At 34.5% G+C, this 8,987-nt stretch overlaps 1 long non-coding RNA gene and 2 other non-coding genes across 3 annotated transcripts; all 3 read left to right on the top strand.

Moving 5' to 3' along the window:
• Window positions 1-5,050: 5,050 nt before the first annotated feature.
• Window positions 5,051-8,241, top strand: LOC122034383. The gene is made up of 2 exons (XR_006126699.1): window positions 5,051-5,181; window positions 5,274-8,241. It is a non-coding gene; the product is annotated as an uncharacterized LOC122034383 (long non-coding RNA).
• LOC122035623 lies at window positions 5,303-5,396 on the top strand. Its single transcript, XR_006127153.1, has one exon. It is a non-coding gene; the product is annotated as a small nucleolar RNA R11/Z151 (small nucleolar RNA).
• Window positions 7,190-7,329, top strand: LOC122035639. The gene has a single exon (XR_006127165.1). It is a non-coding gene; the product is annotated as a small nucleolar RNA snoR138 (small nucleolar RNA).
• Window positions 8,242-8,987: the final 746 nt, after the last annotated feature.

Raw genomic sequence — 8,987 nt, 5'->3', positions numbered from 1 at the left:
AGGTGACTCATCTATAATTGCTAGGCCACATCGGTGCACCTCTGGTGACACTTGGCCTACAAATTTAACCTTCTTAACCTTGGACACCTTGTCCTTGGTTAACTTAACCTTACCTTTAAACGATTTTCTCTTGTCATTTATTGGTTTCTCCTTGCTATAGTCATATGTAACCCTAGCATAAGACTTTCCCTTAACATTGGAGACACTAGATCAGTATCATAGACCCGATCTATCATTGTTGGGTCTTTGACTACCCAACACCATACTCAAACTCTTAGATCCAATATTGAATCTTGCTAGGGTTTTCTCCAAACTATCAAGCTTTGCCTTCAAAGCTTGATTTTCCCTTTCTAGGTTTCCTAAACCTAGAGTCAACATGTCCACCTTGGACATTTCTAGACTTACCCATTTTTCTAGGCATATGTCTCCCCTTCCTGGGATTAATGCCTTGGGTCTCCTTAGGTCTACCATTTCTAGATTTATCATGCATAGGTCTCCTAGGGTTATGATTTACATTTACCATATTTCTATCATGATATTTAAATCTAAAATTTTGCATGGGCATACTATGATTAACAAAATCATTTCTCCTAGCATGCATGGAAGAATGAAAATTTGACTTCAAATTTAAACTAGGGGTTACCTTACCCTTTACCTTTGGAGCTCCCCCTTGACTCGAGCTCCTCATCTTCTTCTCCCACTTCTTTAGATGCTCCAACTTTTTAAATTCTCCCTTCCTTGAGCATCTTGTGTGGTAATGACCCCGCTCACCACACGTGAAGCACACTATGTGCCATTTCTTCTTCTTCTTCTTCTTGGCACCATTATCCCTACAACTCACATTAGTATCTAAAATAATTTGAGTGAGTTTAGGAGTTACCTTCTTCTTACCCATAGGACATCTACTCTTGTAGTGTCCCTTTTTATTGCAACTGAATCACACAATGTGATCCTTTGACTTGTCTTCGGTGGAGATGCTCACTAGGTTGACTACTTCCAAGACCTCTTCTTCATCCGTCTTGGCTTCTTCTTTAACCTTTGAGGATGTTTTCTCATCTTCCTTTTCCTTCTCGGATGTTGAGCATGACTCAACTTCCGTTGGCTCCTCCTCAACTTGAGCCACTTCATCCTTTTCTTCGGATTTTTCCTCCTCTTGTGTAGACAAAGGTTCTTCCCATGGAACCTTCTTTATCTTGCTCCACAAATCGTGGGCGTTCTCATATTCACCTACACGACTCATCATGTCATTAGGCAGAATATCAATTAAAATTGATAGTACCTTTGAATTTGTCTTTGACCGTGAGGTTTGCTCTTCCGTCCAATATCGCGGTCAGAGTTTCTTCCCTTTCTTGTCTTTTGGGACTTCTAACGGCTTCTTGATCACCATCATGGTGTCCCAATCCGTATCGAAGAAGACCTCCATCTTCATCATCCAGTACGTGATGTCCCATAAGCCTCCTCCTTCAAACTTCGAAGGTACTATCAAGTCGTCCATCTTCTTGTAGTTGCTCTTCTCGGCGGTTAGTCCAGTGAAGTGCAATCTTTGCTCTGATACCACTTATTGGGGTGATCAAACGACCGGCTTGAATGGGGGTTGGATAGACGGCGCCCCCAAATCGATCGCTTCCTACGTATTCGTTAGTGCACAACGGAAAATAAAGAATACAACCATGAATACAAATATCAAAGCTAAATACAAAGGAAGAGATGCAAACTGCTAACACGTTCGTTTACGTGGTTCGGAGATAACTTGCTCCTACTCCACGGCGTGTCCGTAAGGTGGACGATCCCTCAATCCGTCGGTGGATTAATCCCCGGCAAACTCTGGCTAGCTCAACCTCCTTGTGGGTGGAGAAACCTCACCACAACTCCAACCAAGACCTCTTGACACACAAAGATCGCTTGAGCACAAGTATACTACTAATTAGACTTTAATCAAGTCCAATTTCGTCAGCTATAACCAAGCTCCCAAGCTTCGGTTATATAGCCCGCGGATTGCAAGCCCCACTTACCAGTCAACTGCCAAAACCAGCAGTCGACTGCCCTTCGTGGAAATTCAACCGTTACATCCCAACGGCTCGATACCAGTCGACTACTAAAACTAGCAGTTGACTGCTCCACACTGGCTGAGCGAACAGAAGCATTATGTCCGCTCTCAGTCGACTGCACAGTCGACTACACCAGTCGACTGCTGAAAACAGTAGTCGACTGCTACAGTCCTGCTACAGTAACTGCTACAGTAAAACCTTAAACCTAGGATTTTATCCCGAGTACAATTTCTCAGCACTCGGACTCTCACCCTTATGACTCACTTGACGTTTCTTTGCAGCCTTGACCTCTTGCCTTCAAGCCTACTTCCTTTGGTTCTCGTCCCTCGGATGCATTCAAGCCCGCGGCTTGTCCCCAATGTCATCCTTCGCGTATGCCTCGAAGTCGCTTCCCTCGGCCCTTGTCTTCGCTGCCTTATCTACGGTCCCTCGGATGCTCCATCCTTCACCGGACCTGAAGCCATCAACCTGAGTCACATGTGTATTCTGCAAACCTGCACATATCAAATACAAGGGTGAATTTAACTTAAATCCTTTGCCCAAACACCAAAACACATGGTCTCACGGACCATTGAGATTGCTCCAACAAGAATAGGTTTAGCGAGCATTTAAGGTCCATGTCTCTCTTTTTTTTTTTTGTATAATTTAAAAGAAAAATGGGCCCTTCATTGGGCTGGGCCCATGAGACGGTTGTCTCTCTAACCTCATGGAATTTACGACTATGACACTAAGGTGCATTTTTTTTCTATATTTTATTTTTTTTTCTAATTCCTACCTACATTCAAATTACAATTTATACACCTTAACGTGCAACCTACTTGTGAGGTTGATAAATTATCTAATATATTTTTATATATTAGATAGATGATTTTTCTTTTAATTTATTTATCAAATAAAATTAGAATAAAATAAGAAATAAAAATATCATAGAAAAGTTATAGTTGAGAAGGGAAACGGTAAGAGATGTATTTAAAATGATATAAATATGTATATTTTGGTCTTTAATAAATATTTTAATTAGATGATGGGAGAACATAATATAATTTTTAATTGAATCACATAATTAAATTTTCTAAATATCTAAACCAAATCATGTATCCTATATCTATTTTATCTTTCTCATTTACACTCGTCAACTATTATAATGTAGCAGTTGAGTGGTGCAATTTTTTTAAAAATTTATTCAGAAAATTATTTCTCTCAATATATTGTGTCAAATTGACGTTTGAGAATATAAATATAATCAAGATAATTAAATGAACACATAGAACCTAGTTTCATGTCATTCCAAATTCTCTGGATCCATCAATCGATTTCAGTCCTATGTGTCATCTAGGTCTCTTGATTATATTTATGTCCTCAAATATCAATTTGACACAGTATATTAAGAGCAGTGATTTTTTGAACATAAATTAGAATTTAGGTCTCTTGATTATATTCATGTCCTCAAATATCAATTTGGCACAGTATATTCAGAGCAGTGATTTTTTGAACACGAATATGCTCGAAAAATCTAATTCGTATTAAAAAAAATCATTAATCTCAATATATTAAGTCAAATTAATTTCATTTTAGTTAAAATCGACTGATAGACCTAAGACAACTAGAAATGACCTGAAATCATATACTATTTATTCATCAAATTCTACTTATTATGTTCATTTTCTTACCCATCAATTTGGCTCAAAGAAATACTCTTTTAAATATGAATAGTCTTTAAAAAAATCTATATATATTTTTTAAAATTGACGGGTGTAAATGAGAGGGTAAAATAGATAAATAATACATGATTTGATATTTTAAAAGTTGAGTATGTGGTTTGAATATTTAGAAAACTTAACTATTTTATTTGATAAAAAAGGGTAACAAATGCATACATTAATTAATAAATAAAAGATTAAATAGGATGATTAATAATTATAAAATTTATTTAAATATAAATCAAAATATAGGACAAGATTAAATTTGACAATCCATATAATCAAATTTATTGTCCTAAACTTCCTGCATGCAAACTCAACTTCTTTCTCAGTCCCTGTATTAAAAAATTTTATTTTCACTCTCTGCAGGTAAACTCTTCTTTGTTTCAACTCCCTAATGTACACCGATTTACCTAATTGTTCTCATTTATTTAGGTACAAAAGTCCAAAATAAAATATAATTTCTCCTAAATTCAGTACATTTAAAATAGAATTTAGTATATTTTCTATCAAATTGAGCACAACTCTCTTTCTGCATGACCAATCAATTGATATACTCTATTCTAGTTAAATAAGGTTGAATTTAGGATGAATTATATAATTTTTTTAGACCAGAATCCCTAATTATTTTTTATAAGTACAAAAAGTCTAAAATGAACTATAATTCATCCTAATTCAAAATCATTTAATTAGAATGAAGTATATTAATCGATTAGTGAGGCGAAAAAAGAATGATGCTCAATTTGATAGAAAATATATTATATTTTTAGTTTAAATATGTTGCACTTAGGAGGAATTATACTCCATTTTGAACATTTTATATCTAATAAAAAATAAGGACAATTTCGTAAATCAATATGTATTGGGAGTTGAAGTAAACAAAAAAATTAGAGTGAGAATAAAATTTGTCTAATGAGACTAAGGAAGAAGTTGAATTTTCTAAGGATTTTAGGATAATTTATTATTAAAAATTTAGTTGTTATTGTAATAAATTGATAGAGATGAGTTTTGATTAACTCACAACTGATAATGTAAATAATATTTAATTTTTTTTTGATGTATTTAAGTTCGGCCAGATAAAATAGTCTTGGAATTTGAAGAACATTAGTTCACGTGTAATCCATCATTTTGGTCTGTTTAATAAAAGTTTATTTATATTTATTCTTTAATATTAAAATAATAATAATTTATTAATATATTTAAAATAATATAAATTTTATAACGGCAACAATGTGATAATCAGTCCATCGGACGGTCATAAAAAAAAGTCCATCGGACGGTTGAGATAGGCCTATCGCCCCCGTCAAACCCCAAAATCCATCGATTCCCTTTCATCACCCGCCGCAAGTGTTCGGAACCCTAAAATCTAATCCCGTCGCTATAAATTACTGGGCTCCGCCGCCGTCGTTGATTCATGGTGCGATGGCCGTCAGGTATGGTTCACCGCTCCGGTGGACTTTTCATGGTTTTTTTATTCCTCGTGGCTGTAGGTGTTTATAGTTTGAGTATTTTCTCGTCGTGTTAGGGATTTCGACCTCTCTTCCCGAGATTTGCTGGCTGATGATGAGTGATCATTAAGATCTTAGCGGATTTCAGTGAGGCTTTCTGGTCTATGATCTTTCCACTGTTGTTACACACACTGAAGCCTACTCTATTTCACAGCAAAATGATAGTTTTCTACCCTGTTGGGGTTAAGATCATTTTTGGTGCAATGCTTAATCTGCTCTTTCTGATTTATGGATTTTTTCTATCTGTTTTATGGTGCATTTGGCATAGGAGGTATCGGTTGTCGCCATGATGAGTTTAGGAGTTGGTGTGGGCAGTGGTGATAGCATATTGTTGTTATCCCCGTGAGCCTCTCTCACATTAATATGACTTCTCCTTTCGCTGAGCTCACAATTTTTTTCCTTCCATGAAGTGTTGAATGATTTTTTTTTTCACACAAAAAGTCTTTTTTCAATAATATTATTTATTTTTATTACACTATTATCAATCTCGACCTTCAATTTTATTTAATTAACCAATGCATTGTTGTTTTTGGTTTCATTCAACATGTATGTAATTATGTTAACAATGCAACTAATTCTTCAACATATGGTTTGATGTTATCTTGTTGACATTCTTATTTTTCACTCTAATGTGTTTTGCTCGGTAGAAACCTTTATTCCCTAATTGAGACTTGAGACATTGATTTTCACTTGTCATCCTTGCACTCACGAAAGTATGTTTCATTGCAGTTTGATTAATATCAAAAACTATCTGTTTAGATAAATTTATTAATTAGGCCTTAGTATTATTTTTTGATTGAACCTATGCATGTTTTTTAGGTCACATTATGATCCTATGATAACAGTGGCATATTTTGAAATAGTCATTTGGGTGCTTTTTAATTGTGGGAGATGCTGTATCTTATATTAGATTTTTACCACTATACGTTTATTGGACTTGTAAATGTAAGTTGTGCATTTAGATCAGAGAACATCTAATATTATGTTTGAAGGAAATCGAACATAAATTTTCTTGTATGTGCTAATTTTCATGAGTAAAATACAATTAGTTGATTGAAAGTTAAACTTTGACTGAGGCACCAGTACTGAGGCTCCTCGCAAAATCAATTGTTTGGCTACTTACTTTTTTTGTGCAAGAATAATTATGGGATGAACATTGCAGCACAAATAGATTGATGTTTGTGCTGTCCTTTATCTCCCAACACTGAATATTATATCATTGTTGTTCCATCTTCTGATTTATGTTTGTTGGTTACTAGTTGTTGCTGTTATTGTACATTTACATTAGTTAAGTTATAGGTGACAGGTAGCCAATATGAAAACTAAATCATAAACTTGATAAATGATATGCACCAGTAGCTAAAAGAAGTATTTATTATAACTTGATTTGGTGCACGAGTACTGACGCTCTGTTTAATATTAGTATCCAGATGCCTAACCTCTGTGCAAGAATAGATTAGGGTATGCGCTTTGCAGCACAAATGAACATGTGTTTATGCTGCCTGTATTTACCCAACACTGTTACATATTAATACATTCAGATATCAATTTCACAAGTAATTTTTGGTAATATGAGCAAGATATTTATCTCTCTTTTTTGGCTTACATAATCATTTACATAAAAAAAAGATTTATACATTAGACGAGTGAATTTTGTTGATTCTCATACATTATGGCTCTCAATATGGTTAACGGTCAATCTTATACCAACCCTTTAATTTGCTTGCTTTCCTGTCTTTCATTGATTCTTTCTCTTCCAGAATTATTTATAAACAGTTGATAAAACACCTTTTGAATAACTGGATGCAAGATATGCAGATATGTGCTTATAGTTCAGACGGAGGGTCAATCTTATACCAACCCTTTAATTTGCTTGCTTTCCTGTCTTTCATTGATTCTTTCTCTTCCAAAATTATTTATAAACAGTTGATAAAACACCTTTTGAATAACTGGATGCAAGATATGCAGATATGTGCTTATAGTTCAGACGGAGGCGCAAAACAACATGAATCATTTTGAGAGAAAGGAACTGTTTTATCTAATCATTCTTTTCTTAGATTGCTTCAGCTATTTATTTATTTTTTCTTAGAAGGATGCAAAATATGTACACAAAACTGTTTTATCTATTCATTTTGATTGAAGCATTTCAGCTAATTATGATAGGTGATGGGAGTAGTTATTTAGATACAGCACTGATACTTCCTAGCAAGATCCATTGTTCTGCCACCTTACATTTCTGTGCAAGACTGAATCAGAGTAACTCTCCCTTTGCAGCATAAACTAATTTCTGCTTATGCTGCAGGTAGTCACTTGAATACTACTACAGATCACTACTTACTGATTTAATACCCACTCTCACAATTATTCTGCAGAACATGTTATGAGTTCTATGTTTCATGTGTTCTCTTGTTTGATTGAAATAGTTACCTTGAATTAAACTCATGCATAGTTAAGGCCCCCTGCAAGATGTGTTCTGGACTTGTGGTTTGCCTAATTTTTTTTTGTGTGGGCAAACAAATTGATGTCTGTGCAGTGAACTATTTTTAATTTATTTTAAGCAGTGTTTGTCATTAATATTTTTGTTTTTTTATAAATATTTTGAGTTTAATCTATCTTGATCCTTATTTTTTCCTCCAGAGTTCAAGATTTCATATTTGCTCTCCTTCAAGCTAAGCTTATGATTTTTGGGTTTTCCAAATTGAGCTCCTTTTGTTATCATAAAGCAAATGCACTCTCTGCCAAAACCTCAACTTGAGCCATGTTTTGTGGCAATTTCTTCGCTTGCAAGAAGAACCCAAAGTTGGTGTTTCCGACCTAACTCTTCCGTTGCCGGATGTTGGTGAATGTCTTGTGGCGGTGGTCTGAATTTCATATTGATTGAATCCATGTTAAGTATGAGATGATATAAAATTTCTGCCCCTTGAATTAAGATACATGTTAAGATTGATTAAATGATTATTTTCAAAATTCACTTTTATTTCTCCCTTTTCCTTGTGTTGTCTGTCAGATTGTTCTACAGTTACTATGAGCTGAAGTGAGCCGTTTTGAGATTTTTTCGGCATGAAGGAACCTTGTTGAGTTAATATGTGTATTCTCTGTCATGAATATGAGTTTGTACATGGTCTTTTGAATTGTATTTATGTTCTTATTCGGGTTTATATTTGTTTAAATATGATGAGATTCGAGATTCATTTCGTTGATATTAATAAAGAAATGAACATTTTGATTTGTTTAAACAATGCTTAAACATCATTTGGTAAGTTGGAGATTCCAACTTTTTCCAGCTTCACCCTCAACATTTGTTAATTAAGCTGAATCTTAAATAATTTTCTTTAGAGACAACACTTACCAACGGGGCTTACAAGTTACAGCTTGCACAAATGGATCTCTCCACTGAAGCTCACCATGGACAGTCGGAGACTTGCCACTTAAGCTCACCATCGTCAGCCCTCCTAGTTGTAGGTTTCATTGTGCCGCTAAAAGGATTTTATGTTATGTTGTTGGAATAGTGGATTATAACATTTATTACACTAAAGTTTTAAAATTTGATCTATGCGGATTCATTGATAGTGACGGGGCAAGTTCAGTGGATGATTTAAAGAACACCTCAACTAGTGTTTTTAATATTGGATCAAGAGTAATTTTGTGGAGTTCAAAAAACAAGCTACTATAGACCAATAAAAAGATACAACTATTATTTTATGATAATAAAAAATTTGACTTTTCATGCA

This window comes from Zingiber officinale, chromosome 11B, assembly GCF_018446385.1.
Source record: "Zingiber officinale cultivar Zhangliang chromosome 11B, Zo_v1.1, whole genome shotgun sequence".
Taxonomy (NCBI): Eukaryota; Viridiplantae; Streptophyta; class Magnoliopsida; order Zingiberales; family Zingiberaceae; genus Zingiber; species Zingiber officinale.
The sequence above is the reverse complement of the archived record's forward strand: the minus strand, read 5'-3'. Positions and strand labels throughout refer to the sequence as shown.